This window comes from Plectropomus leopardus, chromosome 24 (assembly GCF_008729295.1).
Source record: "Plectropomus leopardus isolate mb chromosome 24, YSFRI_Pleo_2.0, whole genome shotgun sequence".
NCBI lineage: Eukaryota > Metazoa > Chordata > Actinopteri > Perciformes > Serranidae > Plectropomus > Plectropomus leopardus.
In genome coordinates this window covers 1,274,137-1,295,662 of record NC_056486.1, presented here as the reverse complement: position 1 = coordinate 1,295,662, position 21,526 = coordinate 1,274,137, and the positions used below count along the sequence as shown (strand labels likewise).

The 21,526-nt window shown below is 39.7% G+C and overlaps 1 long non-coding RNA gene across 1 annotated transcript; it reads left to right on the top strand.

The window, feature by feature from the left end:
• Positions 1 to 753: 753 nt before the first annotated feature.
• LOC121962922 lies at positions 754 to 21,114 on the top strand. The gene is made up of 3 exons (XR_006107187.1): positions 754 to 843; positions 1,832 to 1,884; positions 20,893 to 21,114. It is a non-coding gene; the product is annotated as an uncharacterized LOC121962922 (long non-coding RNA).
• The last annotated feature ends 412 nt before the right edge of the window (positions 21,115 to 21,526 follow it).

Sequence of the window (21,526 nt, the reverse complement as noted above, 5' to 3'; positions counted from 1 at the left end):
TCCTAGGAAAATAAAAAATGTCCTAAATTCTTAGGAAAGTTCCCAATATACTTGATAAAACCCAAAATTTTAGAAATGTCCTAAAATCCTAAAGAAATTTCTTCTCACTGCTGCGACTGGCCCCTGGCCTCCTGTTATTTTGCAAAAGTGGCCCCCAAGCAAAGCCAGTAGAGTATCCCTTGTATAGAGGCTTCAAAATAAAATATTTGCAAAAAAAAGTCCTCAAGCAGAACATAATTTAAATGTGCATCCTCTCATGTAAAATCAAAACCAGAGTCAGTTAAAAAAAATGCACATTTTCTAGAGATTTCCTCAGTTTTACTTAACAAAAACTTTGTTTTTTTTTTCAGAAAGGTAAAAATCTGTTTCCTTTAATCCTACATGTTAAAGCCAATGACGAGTGATCGCAGCTTTTAACTTAAAGTCGCTTTTTTCAGTCAAACAATTTGACCTTGATCTTTGATGTTTGTGCATGGGTCCAGTCCTCCCTCAAGTACCAAGCAGAGGGGGGCGGTAGAGCGCCTCACATGTTGCTGCCACTTGTGTTTGTAAATAAAGAAGAAGAGGAGGGGAGGAAGTAGTGAAGCACTGTCACTGCCTGAAACTTTGACTTGCGTCTGTGCAGGTGGATTTCACTCCCACAGCTGTTACCTGCAGTTTGCATGAACCACAAAGTTACCTTCAGTCACTGAGCTCAGAGTTATTAGTGCAGAGTTCAGAGTTCAGAGTTCAGAGTTCAGAGTTTTGAATCTCAGCTGCACACTTCTGTTTTCTGTCCTGTAGACGCTGAAACTGAAGAGACGGAGAAGACGAAGAAAAGATAAAGAAAAGCTGCAGAGGAAGGTGAGCGTTTCCTGCTGTCTGTTTCTGTGTGTTTATTTAAGAAAACACTGAACTGTTTCTTCCTTTGTTTGTTTTGTTTTGTGTTTTGTGTCACAAACACAAAAGTTTACAAACATTTTTGGTAAGCTATAAAAAAAATCTTACTTTTACTTAAACTTATTGACATTCTGTTTTTTTTTTGAATAAATAATTTCAAGTCATTTATTGCTAAAATTCATGGGATCGTTTTTATGGGTAAATATATGCATTGGCCTCCTTTGTTTGGTTTAAAATAAAAATTTAAATAATTAATAATAATAATAATAATAATAATAATAATAATAATAATAATAACAATAATAATAATAATAATAATATAAACAATAATAATAATAATAATAATAATAATAATACAATTTAATCACATGACTTTCTTATTTTACTAAAATGTATTTCTTAAGTGATGAGAATATTTTATTATTGTATTATTATTATTTATTATTATTATTATTATTATTATTATTAAACATTTTATTTAGTTTAAATTAAGAGTAGTAAAATACCAAGAAAGTGATTAGAAATCCTATTTTCATATTTGTATTTGATGAATTGTTTTGGTATGTTTATTTTTTATTTGTGCATTTTATACTGCATTATATGTGTTTTTATCGACTATTTATTTTGTACAGTACTTTTGTACAGGACTTTGTCAACCTTGGTTGTTTTTAAAATGTGTTATATAAATAAATGTGACCATATATTATAAACTATATTTTGAAAATATAGTTTGACATTTTTTTTAAAAATGTCTTTATGTTTTTTTTTTATTGCTTCAAATATCAAGAGTAGTAAAAAAAATATATATATATATATATATATATATATATATATATATTTAATTGTTTCTTTTTATATTTTCTTTGTTTAATTTTAATTATCATTAATATTATTTTATATGATATAGTGTATATATTTTTTTAAATATAATAAAGTATATTTTCTTGAATAGGACTCACGTGCACTCGTCCCGTCCTGAGATTCAGACCCACACATGCTGTTTCGGTAAGTGACGTTTTATTAGATGTGTGTTATTTGAAGGGATAAGAGCTTCGGCAGATACACTTTGGTGACTCTTCTGGTCTTAAAATTGACCATGTGCTTGTCTCAGCCTCGTTTTGATCTGCTTTAAAGGGAATTGTAGACACAAACCTACATTTTGGATTGTTTTTAAGTAATAATCTGTGGTTTTTAAACATTTTAGTGTTGCAAATTGAAAGTGACCCAGTCTGAGATGCATGTTTTTAAACAAAAACTCAAGAACTTTCTCATAAAACTTGTTATGTTGAAAAGATAAGATTCACTGTATAATAAGATGCCACTGTAGTCTTCAATATAATCGTCATCAAAGCAAAAACTTAACACTAGCCATGATTACGTTTGTGCTTTTAAAGATGGTGCAAAGTTAATGAAATTTGACGATTTCCAATAATCAATTCAATACCACGGTAAAAAAACTTCATTTGTTTAAACATTTTTTATTAGATTAAATTAAAATTGTAACCACATGTTGAGTGTAAACAACATGTGGACACAAACACACAAGAATAATGTTGCAAAAACGTCACTTCTGCTCCTCTGCATTTAGTGTTCAGCTCTTGTACTTGTGAGACATGACGGTTGGTCTTTGTGGTCGTCTGTTTGTCCCGCCCCTCCTCAACTGTGATTGGTCATTGTGTTTCTGCCTTCAAACGTGTGTTTTTTAGTCATCTGTCGTTGTTTCCATTATTTGTACCACCAAACATGGATTTTTTTTTTTTTGGTGACTTGTGGCTGCATTTCTAGTAACATTTGTGCAAATAATATGTGTGTTTTGTAGTGACACATTGCTGTGTTTCCAGCACCATTGTGTCGCCAAATATGGGAGTTTTTAGGAGACCTGGAGGTGTATTTACATCGATGTTTGTGCCACTGAACGTGGGTGTTTTTTTAGCGACCTGTTGCCACATTTCTAGTGTGTTAACTGAGAAAATGCCTCTACAGCCTGGTATGCACGGTGCAGTTTTGGGTCGTCTCAGGCCGTAGCTGAGTTTCCATCAATGTTTGTGCCACTGAAGGTTTCCAGCAACATTTGTGTTTTTAGTGATGCATTGCTGCATTTCCAGCATCATCGTGTCACCAAATGTGGGAGCTTTTAAGCAACCTGCAGCTGTTTCTGTGAGTGTTTGCACCCCTGACAGCAGGTGTTTTAGTGCCCCGTTATGCACTTAAGTCAACCTTAAAACGAGCAGCTCGTCTTACTTCAGACTTTTGAGGATGCAAACTTCAAACCTTCTGCAGGAAATTCACTTTTATCAGGTGTAAAATTTGTGTAAAAAATAAGATAATTTCACCATTAAATGAAGTTTTGCTTAATATAATGATTTCTGAGTGAAATCTTAATTTGAAAGGGGGCTGATTTTCTGAGGCCTCAGGTTGCTCTCGTCTCCCGCCTGCTGCGTTCACACCTCAGCTCAGCCTCCGAGGCTCCGCGGCGGCTCGGAGGTGCAGTTTGACTCTGTGCTGCAGTGCAGTTTAATCCTTCCTGTGCCACATCCTGCATGCTAACAGAGGGGTTATTAACATAACAAACTTAAATGCCCTATATAAATAATATGTTCGCAGAAATGCAAACCGGCTCAGCTGACACTGTTTAGGCAGCGCCTCCAACATCTGTTTATGAGCACTTTGCCTAATGATATCATCCGATATCATTAACTGTGGCAGTGCGCGCCGCAGCAGCAGGTGCAGCTGTTTATGCCCCCCCTCCCCAACACCTCCCCAACATACACACACACACACACACACACACACACACACACACTTGAAGAGAAAAGACTTTCACAGTCTCCTCCAACACCAGCACCAGCCCTCTCCTCCCTTCCACCCCACGAATCGCCAAACCGCTCATTAGGACAATTTTCCTCAACAAAAAAGCGGCCCCTATGATTTCAATCTGTATATCACCTGTAATTGTAGTTTTTAGCGAGAGCCTGATTCCATACATTTAGCGGGAGTAAACTGCGACTGCGGCTGCGGGTGCTGAAAGCACGCCTCTCGCCGCGGCCGCCAGCTGCAGAGGCTGTTTTTAGATGGCAGACTTTCCGCAGGGAGGCTCTCGTAGGCCTCTGAGTGTGTGTGTGAGTGTGTTTTCTCGGGGAGGTGGAGCTTGGCGGGCCCTTCGCTTTGTTTCCTGACTTGCTCTGTTTAGATGCTGGAAATTATAGAAAATTATTGAAATTATTATTTCTGGCAGCAACAATGGGGGCTGCTTCCTCCTTCTGACCGGAAGGCCGCGTCCAGGGTCCTCGCAGGTTCTCTGGAGCCTGATTTGATCGTACGCTGCTGTAATTAGTCAGATGGTCGCCTCGAATGTTGTGCGACACGGAGCTATCTGTTGCATTAGCGCCGCACCCGAGGCGGACGCAGTATTTATAGATCCAAAACAAACAATGCATATGGCAAAATGTTAACTGGCTCCGTCTTCATGTTTCTGTTTCTGTCAGGGAGGGAAACGAAACACAAACTCTCAGCTCTGCTGGTGTTTGAATTGTTTTCTTTATTTTAACACTTTGTGCCAATATCTTACAATATTTTTTCCTGTATTTGCTCAAATTACAGAGCTTCTTTACATTAGAGCTCTTCACTCCAAAACTGATCATACGTCATCTGCATGAGATCAACATTTCTGCATGTTTTTATTAACAGATGCTCAGAGGTTTCCGTTCGTGCATTTGAAAATGTGGACGTTTTTCAGTGACCTGTAGCTGTGTTTTTAACAGTTTGTGCAACTCAACATGGGTGATTTTAGCAACCCGTTAACACATTTCCAATAGCTTTTGTGCCGTCAAATGTAGGTGTTTTTAGCGCCTGCCGGCTGTATTTCCAGCGCCGTTTGTGCCGTTAAACATGGCTGTTTTATAGCAACACACTGTGTTTCCAGTGGCGTTTGTGCCACTGAATGTGGGTGTTTATTAGTGATCCTCCGGCACATGTCCGGTGTCTTTAGTGCCTTCAAACTGACTTTTTTCGTGAGTGTGTGTCCTGTGGCTGAATTTTCAGCGTTTGTGCCACGGAGCTGTTTCTACCTAGTGTTTGTTTATTTTTTTATTATTGCGATTTTTTTCATGTTTTTTCATGTTTATTAATAGAGGGAGACTTTTTTTTTAAGCTGTGACATCAGCAAAGCCAAAACTTTAAAGATGCCAAACAGACGGTAAAATAAAACAAAATAAATCATATATGTAACGACAGAGTCATTTTATTTTTCCGCTGATGTAATTTTCAGTTTCTCCTTGAGACTTTGAAAGTGTAAAAAATCACTTTGACAGCTCTACCGGAAGACGAGCTTGTTGGCACCCAGAGGAGGAGTTTTATTTGCAGGCAAAGACCCCGACACTGAACCCGCTCTGAGCACTGAGGGCCAGCAGGGAATACACACCGACCACACACACACACCGACCACACACAAACACACACAGAGACACACACACACAGTGATGCATATCTGCACTCGTAAATGCTGCGGCAGCCATTTACATGAACACACACCGAACAAAACACACATACGACAGATCAAAAATATCCGAACGCGAGATAACACACATGTACACAACAAACACACACACACACACACACACACACACACACACTCACACTCCTCCCAGCTGTTCTCTAAATGTTGATTACACAAGACACTGGGGGGAGCCTCCTCCTCCTCCCTCCTTCCTCCTCCTCCTCGATCCGGTAGCCGGGCGATTCCCCCACAAGGAGGCCGAGCGGGACCGGCTGACCCGAGGTGCTCAGTGACCCGGGGTTGGGGGTCCAGAGAGGGCCGCGGCCCCGGGGCCTCTTGGCTGGGCTCTTCTTCCCCCTCGTTCCCTTCCTTCCCTCAGCTCTACGAGCAGCCCGTCTCAGGACGGGAGACATGGGCAGAGACAGCAACGGCCCGGGGACAACTGGCCGAGGAGCAAAAACCAAAAAATTTAAATCATAAAACTCCTCCTCTGTCGAGATGCTCGGGTAACTTTGTGTCAAGTGAAACGGAGACGGGGGATTAAAGGGAGATGATTTTTATCCGACGTGAAGATTTTTCAGCCGTTGGAGGCTTTTATCCAGCAGCAGAGTAAGATTAAAGTACACGAGGCAACATGTTTTTAAAAAAATATCCTTCTTATCAGTTTAAAAGTAGAGACTCACTTTTGTGGCGTAACGTTTTCTGCAACCTTCATCAGCGTCTGTTATCGACTAAAGGAGCTGTAACTTGCCACCATCAGTGGTCACTAACCAACTTTTATTTGCTGTGTGTGTAACAAAATCCTTTTTTTAGTTAGATTTTTATTTCAAACAACTAAAATAAGAGAAAAAAATTAAATAAGAGCAAGAAAATACAACACCAGGAAGTAGGACGAAGGAGTAGGACGAAGTGAATACTTCAAAAACCCCTTATAATTCTTTAATTTTCATTTTTATTCTTTCCTTTCATGTTAACGCACAACAATCATGTTGAGATTCCAACTCTAATAAGCATTTCCTGACGAAAACGAGCATGTAGAAAAAAAGAAAAATCTGATATTACCTTCCCCTTTCTCAAAACAAACATAAAGAAAATAAATCGATGGTCTCTTAATTACTGTTACTTAAAAAACAACATTTAGAGTAAACTCAGAAAGAAAAGAAATTAAAAATATAGATAGAAAATCAAATCATACAACTTAAGTCACCTTTAACAAGGGGACAGATTCTACCTGAAAGCGTCACATAGTCTCATTATTTTGTCTAAACTAAAAATATTTTATATTATAGCGTACACGTCTGCTTTAATGCCGTCTGTGCAAACTTAAAATTAAATTTCCCTCTATGTTCTTCTTCCTCTGGCATAAAAACAAGCAACTTTTGGAGATTTTCTGGTAGTACAGAAATATGAACTCAACTAAGTTTTGGTAAAAAAAATTTGTTGTGAATGTGAACTCAAAGGTCCACTTACTGGCCTTTTGGAGCTTTCAGCTGCAGATTTCTTGATTGCATTTTTTGAAGAAGCAGTGTGAGGAATTTAGTGGCATCTAGTGGTGAGGAGAGCAAATTGCAACCAGCTGAAACAAGCGTGAATTCCTGTTTGGGATTTCTTCGGTGTTCGGAGGTCGTAAGCAGGAGCTGATAGAGGTCATAAAGGAGCCGTCCGGTGCTGAAAATGATTAGTCCTGTCGGTGCTACAACGGGAGATGATATTAATCAATAAATCAACCAGTCACCTTCTAGGATTTTTGCACATTTCTTGGATTTTAGGACATTTTTGGGATTGTATGAATTTTATAGAATTTTACAACATTTCTAAGATGTCAGGACATTTCTGGGATTTTATGAAATAACTGCATTTTTTGGACATTTTTTGGATTTTGGGACATTTCTAGGATTTTAGGACATCTCCAGGATTCTAGGATGTTTCAGGTTTTTAGGACATTGCAAGGATTTTTGGGTATTTGTTAGGATTTTAGGAGATTTCTGAGACTTTATGATGTTTCATGTTTTAAGGACCTTTCTATGAGTTTCTTACATTTGTATGAATTTAAATCATTTCTAGGATTTTGGGGGGATTTCTAGTATTTTAGCACATTTCTAGGACTTTTGGGATGTTTTCACAATCTTTTAGGACATTTTGAGAATTTAGGACTTTTCTAGGATTTTAGGGCATTAGGTGCTTAGCTCAGTCCTCTGTTGGGGTTTGCGTGCATTTCTAAGATTTTAGCATGTTTCTGGGTTTCTAGGATGTCTCTTTTTTGATGAAGAAGCTCTATTTTGATGCTGCTTTATTTGGGGCCAGATTTGGCCCACGTGCCATAAGCTGATATTCGCTGCCCTGAACCCGACACACTGGACCTTTAAAGAAGAAATGCACAAAAGCAGAAGTGAGAAAATGCCGTCGCTGAACTTTGGTTGTTGAGTTTCTCTGCCGCCTTCTTCACTGTGATATGGTCAGTGTGTGTAGTTTGGTAGAAACAAAATAGTTCCTACATAAAACTGTTCACAACAAGGTCTGTGGATTATCTTGAGAAACCAGGTCATGATTTCTGGAGAGAGACGTTGCTGGTGAGATTTTCAAATGTATTTTTTTGGCACTTTGAGCCACATCAGCCGAAATCTCCGACACTCAGCAGCTCACACCAGAACTAATAAACAGCACTACAGGAAAAAGGAAAAATAGGCATTTTTTAAAATTTGGGTTGAACTGTTCTTTTAAACTCTTCCTCCACTCTGTGTGTAAAGTTGTGCGGTGAACATTTTGGCACGATGGCATGAAGGAGCTTAATTTTCACTTCACAAATTTCCTAATGGGCAAACTAAAGAGATCTCTGTGCTTTAGCACCCTTAGGCACGAGGCAGCGGAGCTAACGTTCAACTTAATGATCGACTGAGCTCTGCTGTCAGAGTGCAAGGGAGGAAGAAAAAAAGAGTGCAGAGAGGAGCTGCTCGTGGACTCCTCTAAATATGCAGAAAATATGCAACATTATTTGTGTTTTTTGAAGCAAATTAATGTGGTGAAACTAAACTTGTTGTTGCACTTCCTTCATTTAATAAGAGAGGGTGAAGAAAGAGGCTAAAAAGAGCAGCTGCTGATAGAAAAGATGCAAAACATCACAGATGAAGAAGCACAAGTCCAATTAGTCCATTCAGAAAAAGACACGTTTTCAGAGATTTGCCATTTTAGTTGAGTCTGATCGGTCTGCAGCTCGTGCTTTAATTCACGCTCTGCATGTGTCGATGTATATATTTAACTCAATATAAATTAATGCCAGAATCAGACAACGTGACATTTAAGTCTTTCCAGATTGTCATCTTGTCAAATTAGGCGATCATGGTGTCGAGACACGTGTCAGATGTTGAACTCCGACCTGTCAGCCTGCAGTCCGTCTGATGTGCAAAGGTACAAGAGTGCAGGACGCAGTTTTGTGTTCGGAGCGGGCCGAGGACATTGTCAAACGGAAGACAAGACAAATTCTGGCATGACTGTTTTTCTGTTTGGGGTCTTGTGAGGAATCTAAGATGCAGAATCAGTTGATATCCTCTCTGACACACCAGATTTCTGCACAGGTCTGCTTTTCAAGACCTGCTCCCAAACTGGCCCTTTTAGTCCTGAAACCCAACCCAAGCCGTCATAACTGAAACTGCAAATCCTATGATAACCATGGGATTTTTTTCTAATAATTTGGTAAGCTGCATGTTTAAAATGATTATTTTAGGATATTTCATACATGAAAAAAGAAGGTAATTCAATTTTTTTCAAATTTTTCCAAATGTTTTTTTTCTCTTTTCAAATTTGACCTTTTTTTCATTTAGATTTTTAATTTTTATTTTTTAATATATTTTTTTTCTTATTCTCTGTAGGTCAGCTTTTTTAGATAATCTTCTAAATCTACTAATTTCTTGCAATTTGTGAAATACTTCGTACCCAGTTGCTCATTGCTTTTTCTTTTTTTCATCATATTTTGGATGATATTGCACCAGTTTGCTCAGGATTAAAGCATCACGTGACCCCAGGTTTCAAGGTTTGTGAAAACAGTTTATTTTTACATCCTGTAACAAACTTGAAACAACTACTCAGAGGCCTTTAAGGAAAAAAGAGGAAAAGTAGTGTAGTGTAAGAAATTGATGTTTTATTCTAAAAACATCCAACTCAAGATGTCAAAAGAAGTCATTTTGTGCTTCATTTCTGTGATAAAGTAAAAAAAAAAAAAAAAAAAGTCGAGTTTGGAGTCGACGGCATTAGCATCCACATTCATTCAGCATTCAGTTCCTGCATCAGCTGTCTCTTAGCCCGAACTTCCTGCTGGTTAATGTATGCTCGCTGTGCGTTTGCACGACCTGTCTGAAGTGATTTCTGACGGCCTTGTTTAATTAGCCGCGTGTGTGTGTACTTTTATACATATTCATCGGCCGCAGATTTCAGCCCGATTGATGTCGTAATTGATTCAGAAGGTTTTATAATTCCTGCAAAGGCAGACGAGGAATTTCAATGACTTTGCAAATTTGGGGAGGAGGGAGGACGGAGGGAGGAGGGGGGCGGAGATGTGAGGGCGTCTCCACCTGAGGACGGTGTGATTTCTGTCAGAGAGCGCGGGAGGATTGTCAGCTGCTTTGTTGTTGCTCTTTCACGAGTAAATTACACATTTAGGATTTATTAAGACAAGAAACAATTTTCAAATAGTGAATCCGTGAAGCCTCCGTGGAGATGTGCTCATTACTCCGTAGCCCCGGGCCATGTTCGCCGCCTCCAATGCATCCTTTTTTTTCCTCTTCCCCTTCCCCTCTGTCTGTGTTTTTCGGCGTCGCCGTGCCCGATGCCGTAATGTCACAGCGGTTTGTTCAAAGCCGCAACGATGATTTGGGCTCCCAGCAGGTGCCGCCCCGATGTCTGTTCAATTATTAAAGTGAGGGCCGCATGGATGCATTACAGCCGCCGCGCCCATTAGATAAAAAAGACGACGGCTTTTGACATATTTCCTCTCTGCCTCACAAAGACGCCACCGCTCTTTGTCACTTCTTTTTGTTTTATTCATTTTTCTCTTAGTATGCATGGAAATATTAAAGAGCCATTTGTTCCCTTTCAGTGTGAGAGCTATCGTGATCTTTTTGATTCGCCCCTCGTCAAACTGAGGTCGTGTCTGCTCCTTGTAGCTCCCTCCGCTCTTTTTAACTTCCCAGCAGCCCCCCCGCCGCCCCCAATCTAACCATGAAAACGGCCGCCGTGTTGATAAATAAATCATGCGGTGGACACAAAGTTAAACCTTCGACACAATCGCTCCCGGCAGCCGCCTTCCTCCTCTTTTTCCTCAAGCGCTCAGAAGTTGAGACTTTGTTCAGGCTCTGATTGGTCATTACGGCGTCATCAAAGCGCGTGGCGGTCGTTGGACGCTTTTGTGGCGGCATCAGTCGACACTGAAAGATGTAACCTATAAATTCTTTATCTGTTTTTGTCTTAAATCAAAAAAGAAAAAAGTTTTTTTTTTGTGGAAGTCTGAGAAAACGAAAGCAGGGTCAGATCAACACCAGAAGAGTGACGCCTTTCACGAGTATTTAAATCTTCGAAACCTGAGCAAATGTGTGTGACATTCTTTAAAAAAACATATTAGCAACTTTGATAGAAATGTGTTACAAATTTCAAAAAAATTGATAAAGGTGACAAACATATTTCATAGTTTATTTTTTTAAAAAAAACAAAAATAAAGGAGGTTTGTCAGACAATTATAAAAAAAAATAAAAAATAGGCGGAAAGTATCCAGAAAAACAAAACCAAAAAAACCCAACATATATATAAATTATTTCACAGAAAACATTTAATAAATATACAAAATACTTTTTCTCAGCAGATTTTAGGTCATTATCACAGTGTAGTATCGTGTATAGTGTAGTGTAGTGTAATTTACCATATGTACTGTGGTGCACTGTAGTATAGTATACTATAGTATGGTATGGTACGGTACGGTACGGTATAGTATACTATAGTATGGTATGATGTAGTATAGTATGGTACGGTACGGTATGGTACAGTATGGTATAGTATACTATAGTATGGTATGGTACGGTATAGTATACTATAGTATAGTACAGTACAGTATAGTATAGTATGTATTATGGTATGGTATGGTATGGTATGGTATAGTATAGTATGATACGGTGACGGTGATACGGTAATGACACGTTTTTGCACATTGGCGTTTTTCTGTGACGGATGATGTTGATTGTTTTGATGATTTGCTTCAGATCACAATTAGCCACCGAAAGTTAAACTGTCCTGAACTTTAGGTTTGGCTGCAGTTCAAGCAGAATCAGGCTCTTCCAAAAACGTTTTATGGCGGCTCGCTGCAGCTGCGCTCCGCCGCTGATTTGTGTGTTTTCAGCGATAAGCGAGAAGATTCATAACTGTCAACAACACTCTCATAACAGAAGCTTTTCTTTATTTGAGCTCAGCGTATAATCTTTATAGGACATTTCTTGGAGGATTTTTGGACGTTTCTCAGATTTTAGCGTGTTTCTAGGATTGTGGGACATGTCTGGGATTTTATCCCATTCCTTGAATTTTAGGACATTTTTAGAATTTTAGAACATTTCTCAGATTTTGGGACATTATTGGGATTTTAGGACGTTTCTCTGATTTAAGGATTTTTCTTGTATTTTAGGACATTGGGGTCTTAGTTAGGTCCTCTGTGGGGGGTGTGGGGGGATCCTTCACTGGCACTTTTTTATTAAAAAGCTCCACTTTGATGCTGTTTTATGTACTCGGTTACTTTATATATGTACTAAAAGTACAAAAACAATTCCCAGTCTTAAAGCACAACCCCCCCCCCCCCAATTAAAAACAGGCTAAAACTGCTATAAACTATAAACATTATTTTCATTAATTCAAATTTCAACAGAAGTCAAATTGAATGTAGTTTTTTAATATTCAGATGCTCCTCTCCCATATTTCAAAGTGAAGAAAAAAGTAGAGTAGTATTACATGCATCGCTCCACTCCTACACCAACACACCCCAACCTCTCTTCCTCCTCTTCCTCCTCTTCCTCCTCCTCCTCCTTGTTTGATTCTTCGCTGTGTGTTCTGTACATGCCAACAAATCCTAATTGCACCCCACACTCTTTTCTTCCCACCGATGCTGCGCGATTCGTGCCACCAAATTCCTCGTGTGCTAATTAGGCACGCAACCACGGTGGATACACTCCTGACAGGTGCTGCTGGCCTGCCGGGGTCACACACACACACACACACACAAAAACATACACACATTCGACGAGAGACAGAGAGAGAGAACGAGAGAGACACTAGTGCTCACAGCATTAAAAATAAATGGAGAGAGGAGAATAACGAGAGAGGCAAGACGTGTTAATTTCTAGCTTCCATCTGTTATTACATAAGCACTGCCAACAACGACGCATCTCTGGAAGAACGGCGAAAAAGAGAAGAAGAGGAGAGGAAGACGGAGGGCTGCAAAGGCAAAACAGCCGAAGTCCTCCTGCATGGAAGAAGAATTCCTCGGGGAGGCCGGCGGAGCACAAATCAGATTGATCGAGCAAACGCAAACTTTCACTTGAAGGTTTTTCGCTTCCAACACAGTTTGAACACATAACCTGGTGTTCCTTGCTCGCAATGTGGCAAAAAACCCAAAAAACGTGCCGTCGAAAAATGTTTGCTGTTTTGTAAGTTAAAGCCTCCAGAGAGTTCGTTTCCTCACAAATGTTTACGAGTGAGTTTGAAACTTTTTCTCGCTCAAGTTTGGAAAAGACAGGAACTTTTTTTTTTTTAAAGTTTGCTATGGATTTGTACCAGCACGAAGCTTTTGGAAATGTGTGCCAATATCAGTAACACCAGGGTCAGAATCACCAAAGATACAGATATTCATAGGTACGGAAGCCCTGAGAGGCATGTTGGGAAAAAAAAAAAATTGCGGGCAATGTTTGCCAAAACCCCAGTTCATCTCAGAGGCACTGTTACGTTTGAGATATTTAGGTTTTGGCCAACATTGCCCGCAAAATAAATACATAAAATCAATAAATATTAATCTTGCCTTTCAGGGCCTCCATACACAGGGCTGCAACTATTTATTTTGTTTTTCGATCACTCCATCAATTCCTTTTTTTATTAACCCTTTTAACTTTTAGCAAATTGGCTTGATGTCTTTCAAAAACATGAAAAGAAGGCGATCATCCTAGAAATGTTTCAAACTCTTCGATGGATGGATGAGAGAAGCAGCTGCTGCAGGAGCATCTGGTGCTCTGCTGCTCCCTCTGTGCCCAGAGTGCACAGTAAATAATCTTCTCATAGCTCTCCTAATGAACAGTCCAGCTCCAAAAATATAAAATAAACGCTTGGCTGGAGATGTTTTAACCGTGGTCGACTTGACCGGCAGCATTTGTCATGAAAAATTAAAACCATGCAAAGGTAATTTGCCTTTGCTGACATGCACGTCCTGCAATATTGCATGTGCACACATTACATTTCATCAATGCTAAAAGAGTTTCATGCAACGCAAAATTTAAATGCATTTTCATGATCACAGAATGAGTTCGATAAAATATGAAGCTCCAGCCAGCAGCTGGTTAGCATCGCATATAAAAAGGCTCCGTGAAGACCTAACAAACTTTATCTCCAAGCACCTCTAAATTCCTGCAAGTTCTACCAGCCAAGAAAAAGTGCAGCACGGTGCAGAGGCCTTTATTTTGACATATTGACCTTTATATTCATATTCGGCGTTATTTCTGAATTTGCGGCACCTCCTGATTTTGACAAGAACGACCTCCTTCTGCTGTGAATTTGAGATGTTTTCTTAAAGCTCAACATTTTCCACCAGCTCTTTCCCGCTCAAGCTGTCCTGTAAAAATAATCCAGTGACAGCGAAGACATACCGTTTGTCATCTAACAAAAACAATCCCCCGTCTGAGGAACAATGGGACGAGCCGAAAACAAAGAGCCCGCCGAGTGACGAGCACCTCGAAGGGCTCTGCTGCATGTTTGGGTTCGGGATCTTTTCCACCACGAGGCTCGAGACGTGTTGATGTCCTGAGGTGGCGTTCGTTTCCCGACAGCGACGGTGACTGAGGTGCAGCAGACAGGAACTCTGCCTTTGTTTTTTTGGACGGGAAGACACCAGGAGAGGCTGTTTGCAGGGACGCTGCAGATTCTTTCCCAGGGTGGAGGGACGTTACTGTCAAGATACTCGCTGCCAGAATACACACACGTCAGCCATCGATCTTTGCAGCATTTCAACACTCCTACAGTGATATATTTTGGATTGGAGGGAAGCTAAACACAGCAAAAGCCTGTAGCTCAGTGATACTCAATTTACAGTCGCGGGATAAATCTGTCCCCCCAACTATTTTCTAATTCACAATAAAAATAAAGTGGTTCTCACTGGGAATTGTTTTTGTACTTTTAGTATGAAAAAGGTGCCAAAGTGCATAAAACAGCATCGAAATAGAGCTTTTTTATCAAAAAAAGTGCCAGAGGAGGATTCCCTGCATCAGAGTTGTCCTGTAATCCCAGAAACATCCTAAAATCCTACAAATGTCCTGCAAACCTAAAAATGTCCTATCATCCCGGAAATGTGCTAAAATCCTAAAAACATGCTTTTATCCTAGAATTGTCTGAAAATCCTGAACACGTCCTACAGTCCTAGAAACAGGCTTGTTCTTAAAAATTACCGAAAATCCTATAATTGTGCTTAAATTCCAAAAACATGCTTAAATCCTAAATATGTCCTAAAATCTTAGAAATGCCTTTAAATCAAAGAAATGTACTAAAATCCCATAATTGTCCTAAAATTCTAGAAAATTCTTAAAATCCAAGGAATATCCTAAAATCCTTGAAATGTGCTAAAATCCTAGACACATCCTAAAATACTAGAAATGTGTGAAAATCCCAGAAGCATCCTAAAATCTCAGAAAAGTCCTAAAATCCTAAAAAAAAAAAAAAAAGAGCTAAAATACCAAAAAAAAAAATGTCCTCAAATCCAAGAAATGTGCTAAATTCCAAGAAATATGAGAAATATGCCCAAATCCTAGAAATGTGTTAGAAAAACATATGGGGCTGCAGCGACTGGCCCCTGGCCCCTGGCGCCTGGCCCCTGGCCCCTGGCCCCTGGCCCCTGGCCCCTGGCGCCTGGCCCCTGGCGCCTGGCCCCTAGCCTGCTGCTATTTTGCAAAAGTGGCCCCCAAACAAAGCAGGCTGGGTCTCTCTGCTGTAGCTGCTCCGTCTCCAGCCGGCAGTGTGGGAACACATTATAATTGTTTGTTCAATTATTTTTCTTGGATGCCGCACCTGCACTTCAGCGTGTGAACTCCGGAGACCGAAGTGCAATTAAGCCCCACAGAGCAGCGCTGACGCCTGTTTAAACAGCGGGGAGGGAGCCGGATAAATACCTTTTTAGTGCTCAAGGTAACAAGCAAAGGGTGACAGTGAGAAGGCTCGCAGGGAGCAATTTCCTATTTATTTGTCTTCTGATCTGACCTCTCCCTTGACAAGGTTCCACAGCTTATTACCGTGTCTGTCCTGCGCTCTAATCGAGGCCCATTACAAATGTTCAGCAGGCTGGAAGTGCCAGATGTGGGCGAAGGATAAAGGAGGCAGCGTGTTGCGCTGACCGGCGTCGACGCCCTCCGGATTGTTTTGCGAGGTTCGGAGTTTCACGGATAAGTAGCTCAGATGTTTGCAGAAATTGTAAATTGTGTTTTCTGACCTCGGCTGGTCGTTTTAATGAGAATCTCTGCAAAGTGAAGTGCAGAGGTGTGAGGTTGTTTCACAGGGAGGAAAGTTTACATCCTTCTGCTGCTGTGAGGAGAAGTCCTGCAAGAAAACAGGCTGGAGTTCAGTGATAATCAACTTGTGGCCTGTGGGCCAAAACTGGCCCCTGATAGAGTGCTGAGTGGCCCCCGAAACCATTTTCTAATTTCTAATAAAATAAAGCAATTCTGGATGTACTTTAGTATACGTAACGTGCCAGAGAGGATAAAACAGCATCAAAACAGAGCTTGTTTATAAAAATAATGTAAGTGGAGGATGTCCCAGACCCCCACAGAGGTCCTAGCTCAGCCCATAATGTCCCTAAATACCAGAAATGTCCTAAAATCCTATAAATGTCCTAAAACCTTAGCAACATCCTAAAATGAGACAAATTCTGAAATGTCCTCAAATCCGAGACTAGTCCTGAAACTTCTTTAAATCATAAAAATGTCCTGAAATCCTAGAAATGTCCTCTTCCAGCTTCTTGAACAAGAGGATTTACTACTTTTCTGTGTCCATATCATCGTGATTTTTACTAATTTTGGCTTTTAGCAAAACTTTTTGTCCCCTTTAAGCTGAGCGATCATTAGGTTTCTTGATTTCTTTGATTTTAAAAGCAGCATCAGTTGTAGCTGTGCTGCTTTTAGGTATTTTTGACCCTCTGCATTAAAATCAACCCCCTGTCCGTTTTATTTTGGCGGTCAGTCACATATTGGGGGATGTTCAAAGTCTCCCAGTCGAACTCTCTGTCACACTGATGTCTGTTGGTGTCTTTGGTAATGACCATTTGCATCCGCAGCATATTTCCCGTTGGCAGCGGGCTCATTCTGCACATAGATGCCAGTCAGTGTGTCACAGCTCGCCCTGCTTTACAGCGACTGTGTCTTCAGTCACACAGCTATCATCCCAGCCATGCATACCTCCCTCCACGCTCTCCATGCTCACCGCCCTGCATGCATTATTCACAGCCAAATTAAAATACCGGGCCGAGAGTGAGAGTTGCATGTTAAGGCAGCTGAATCGGGGAGGTGCCGTCACAACAGCTGAAAGTGTCTGTCACAGAGTTAAAACTTTTTTTTTTCTCCCATAGTTCCCCGGCAGTGCAGCTGCCTAAATGAGAGGGATTAAGTTAACTCCCTGCTTAGAGGAAGAGCAGGCCCTGGATTAGGGCACTGGGCATGGACACAGAGAGCATTCAAGCAAGAGCCACAGCTTTTTAAAAAAGAGACGTGGGGGAGAGAGGAGGCAGCGGTGCACAGCCCTCGCAGGGGCCGCCGGCCGAGTTGCTTGAACAAATACATTGACAAGTGTAACGCCGCACTCCGCGACATGGAAAAGTGTGTCGGAGCAAAGAGGGGGAACACTGGCGGACACGCCGACAATCACAAATGCCTTTTTTTTTCTCCGTTTTCCATCCCGCTTTTTCTCCTCCATCTTCTGTCAGAACCTAAAACACTGTTTCTTCTGCAAATGCCGAGATATCTCCTCTCATCTGAGGTTTATGTCGAAATTAATGTCACAATATTGGTTTAAAAAAAAAATCCTAATATCGATTTAGGGGGCAGTAATTTTGTCAGATGACTACATTTAAAAAAATTAAATTGAGAAAAAAAATCTCAGTCAAAAACTGTTTCATAATTTCTTTTTTTATTTTTTATCAAAGTGTATTTTTTTTGTCTTTATTTGCCTGACCAGACTAGATGATGAAAAAGAATTACTTTTATAAACTGACTAAATTTGTTTCATGCTGATAATCATTTTTCCTTTTTGATGCAGAGTTTGCAAAAACATCAGCTTTTCACAAACAGTTTGTACAGTTTTTATTATGCCCCCATGATGGCAGTAGTCATGGCCAAAGACATGATGTTTTTGGATTATCTGTCCCATTCTTTAATGGGATATTTAAAGGAATTTCATGAAATTTGGCACAAACGTCAACTTGGATGCAACAATGGACTGATAAGATTTTTGCAGTCAAAGGTCAAAGTGACCGTGACCTTGTCTGTCTCATTCTTGTAAACTAAATATCTCAACATCACCGTGGCTGAATGTCTTTATATTTGGCACAAACGCCCACTTGGACTCAACAATGGCTTTATGAATTAGAATATTTTGACACGATTCACCATCAGGGCCCGTATCGGGTTAAAATATCAGCTTTTCATGATCAGTTTCTGTAGTTTTCATCCTGGCTCCGCTCAGGCCAAAGACAGGGCCAGAGCGATTGTGTTTTCGGGTTGTCTGTCTCAAGAACACTTTGACGGATCGTCTCCAAATGTCTACAAATTTGGCACAAACATCCTCTTGGACTCTAGACTGAGCTGATAAGAGTTTGATGGTTAAAGGTCACTGTGACCTTGCGTCAGTGTCATTCTCACGGTATCTCAAAGAGCAATTCTAAAAATTTCACACAAATGTCTCAGAGGATGAAATGATAAAGTGATGACATGTTATATCCAAAAGGTCAAAGGTCAGCTTCGGGGAAGATGAGTGTGAAACACAATTTCACACACACGTTTGCCAGCTGTAACTGCGACTTGACTGTCTGACGGAGGCATAAAACCACGAGCTGGTAATTCTCGTTATCTGATGACAGTACGCAGGTCACTGAGTGCATCGTAGCATCTCATCCTAAATTTTAGTTTTTGGAAATACTCCAAAACAGATGCTAGAACTGCTTCCAGATTTTTTTTGTATGATGTTGACAAAGTATTCTCTTTTTCAAAGCTCTGTCAGTGAGATTGTTCTTGCTGCATATTGTGAAATTGTCTAAATTTTGTGCTCTTTAGGTTTGCTTGTTGCTGCTTGTTGCTGTTCAACAAATAGTTAAAGGCGTATGTAGTGAGAAAAAAGACAAAAAGATCATTTTTAAAAGCAAATATAAGCATGCAAATCCTTAATCAAGACAGAAAAATAACATATAAATCTATTTTTAAATGTAAAATGATACATCTCCTGTTGTTTTCACCTGATACAGTAACAGTCCAAGCTAAACGTCTGCACACCCTGTTCTGTGAGGTCTGAAAAAAACCCTTCACAGAGAGGAGAAAAAAAACCTGGGAAGGAGTGGAGATGAGAACAGGTGGTGAAACAGTGTGAGAAACACGAGGGAGAAAAACAACAGACACCTGCTCGTGAAACCCAACCTGGTTCCTCCATCACATTCCAGCAGAGTTCAGCTGACTGAGCGGCTCAGACAGCGGCTGGGGAGGATACACTCAATCTCCTGCACTAAATTACGCCGCTGACAGTGTGACCGTACGAGTGGAAAAGCATTTGTCGGGCAGTTATGTCTGTATACTTCTGAGGACAGATAGTGGAGACTCTATACCTAAATACACTTTCTTTTAAAGCTGCATTTAGGCGATTATTAGACACTAAAACTCCACTAAATCTGCCGTAATTCAGAAAAAAAAATCACTTAATTGAGCTGCAGATGCTAACCTGCATTAAAAAAAACTAAAGAAAAAGTGATTCTTAATTGCACCTGCAAAGGATAAAATGCAAAATCAATAGCAGTGATTCTGAGCTATTTGCACATTAAAAATTACCTAACATGCATGCATTTATAATTGACCACTTTCTATGCAAATGAACCTCATTGCAAAAAAAAAAAAAAAACGTCCGATGTACAAAGATCAGTTCTGTTGCAGTGACATGTTTTGTGTTGTCAGATAGTTGGTGGTAATTTTTATATATTTTGCAGAATCTGTAGCAGGACTAAATTTCGGTGCCGAAAGCATTCTGGTTTCTGTCTGCAGTCGAGTATTGACCAATCGTGTTTGAGCTGCAGGTAAACACACAGTCTGTGTGCTGAAATCCTGCAATCTCAACACCCATCCAATATTTAACTTTTTTAAGCTTTTATCTGCATTAATGTGCTGATATCTGTTCACGGAGATTAGCAGACATTTTGGAAGAGGAAGTTTTGGCCTGGATAACTGCCTGCCACACTGGACCCCGAAATATATTCTGTTGAACCCAGAAGTTTATCATCGTAAGACCGATGTAACGCCCGGCAGCGACCCCGTTTCTCTCTGTCATGTTTAAATTCCTTTAATTAAATAAAATGACTAAAAACAGAACAAAATAAGATAAACAGACGCATGAAAAATTATGGGACATAAGCCAAAAAAAATCAGTAAAAGCAATTAAAACCAGTAAAATAAACTTAAAAAATAGAATATAATAAAATTAGATAAATTAAATTAAATTAAATTTATGTAGTCGATCAGACTTAGAATCCCTTTTATCCACAGACCTTTATAAAGATGCATGTGCACTGACTCATTTTATTTAATTAAACCAGGATTGCCATCAGATTTGATCAGGTTCTGTTTTTTACTCACATCTTTTAGGTTGAGACTAATATTGCCTAAATAAAAATAAAATAAAAAAAAATAGTTAAAGTAGTCAAACCAGTGTTATTGTTCCTCCACCAGAAAATGTTGACCATCAAAACCTTTCATTTCCTTCATTTCCTTCATTTTGGTGACTTTTTGTGCACTAATTTATGCCTTTTCTGTATCAGTGTCCTCTGCTGTTTTCATGTTTTATTCATGTTTTATTGTGTCTCCTGAAATCGACACCTCAGCTCAATAAGTCATTGTGTTAAAACGAATAAAGTGCAATAAAGTAAATTTGAAAGGACTTTGACTGATTTTGGTGGTAGTTTCAGGATGATTAGGATCAAACTGGACATCAGAGTAAATAATTAACCGTCCCTGATCTCCTCTGTCCTCTTCTCCGTCTTCTTCTGGCTGCAGGGAGAGAGACCTCAGTCACGTCAGCTCCGTGACATCGAGGCGACCGCCACGCCGCTGCAAACGGGTGATGACGGATGCCTTTTTGTCTCGTGCAGTCAGGCCGGATCGTCGGGCCCGCGGACGGCTGTAATTGCACCGACAGGTGACACATATGTGGAAACCAGAAGATGATGTGGGAGACGACTCGGATCATGTGACCTGCACCTCAGATGCCTCCTCGGAGTACGGTGAGTGTCTGAAGAGCTTCACTCTGACTTTACGTGACATTTAGGAAACAAAATGGTGTCTGCGAATTGATACTTAAATGAACAGGATGCTTACTGTAGACATGCTGAAAAATAATAATTATAATGAAAATAATAATAATAAGATAATTAATTACAGAATTTAGAAAATAATATAAATCAAGCAAGCAAAAAAATCCAAAATTAATAATAATACAGAGCATAATTTAGTAAAATAAAATAAAAACAGAATTGAGGAAAAAATATCTAATAATAGTAAAAATAATACAGATAATAAATATAGAAAAAAACACAACTCTCAAGATACAATAATAATAATAATAATAATAATAATAATAATAAATAAAATAATTATAGAAATTGTTTTTTAAAATATGCGTGACTGTGTT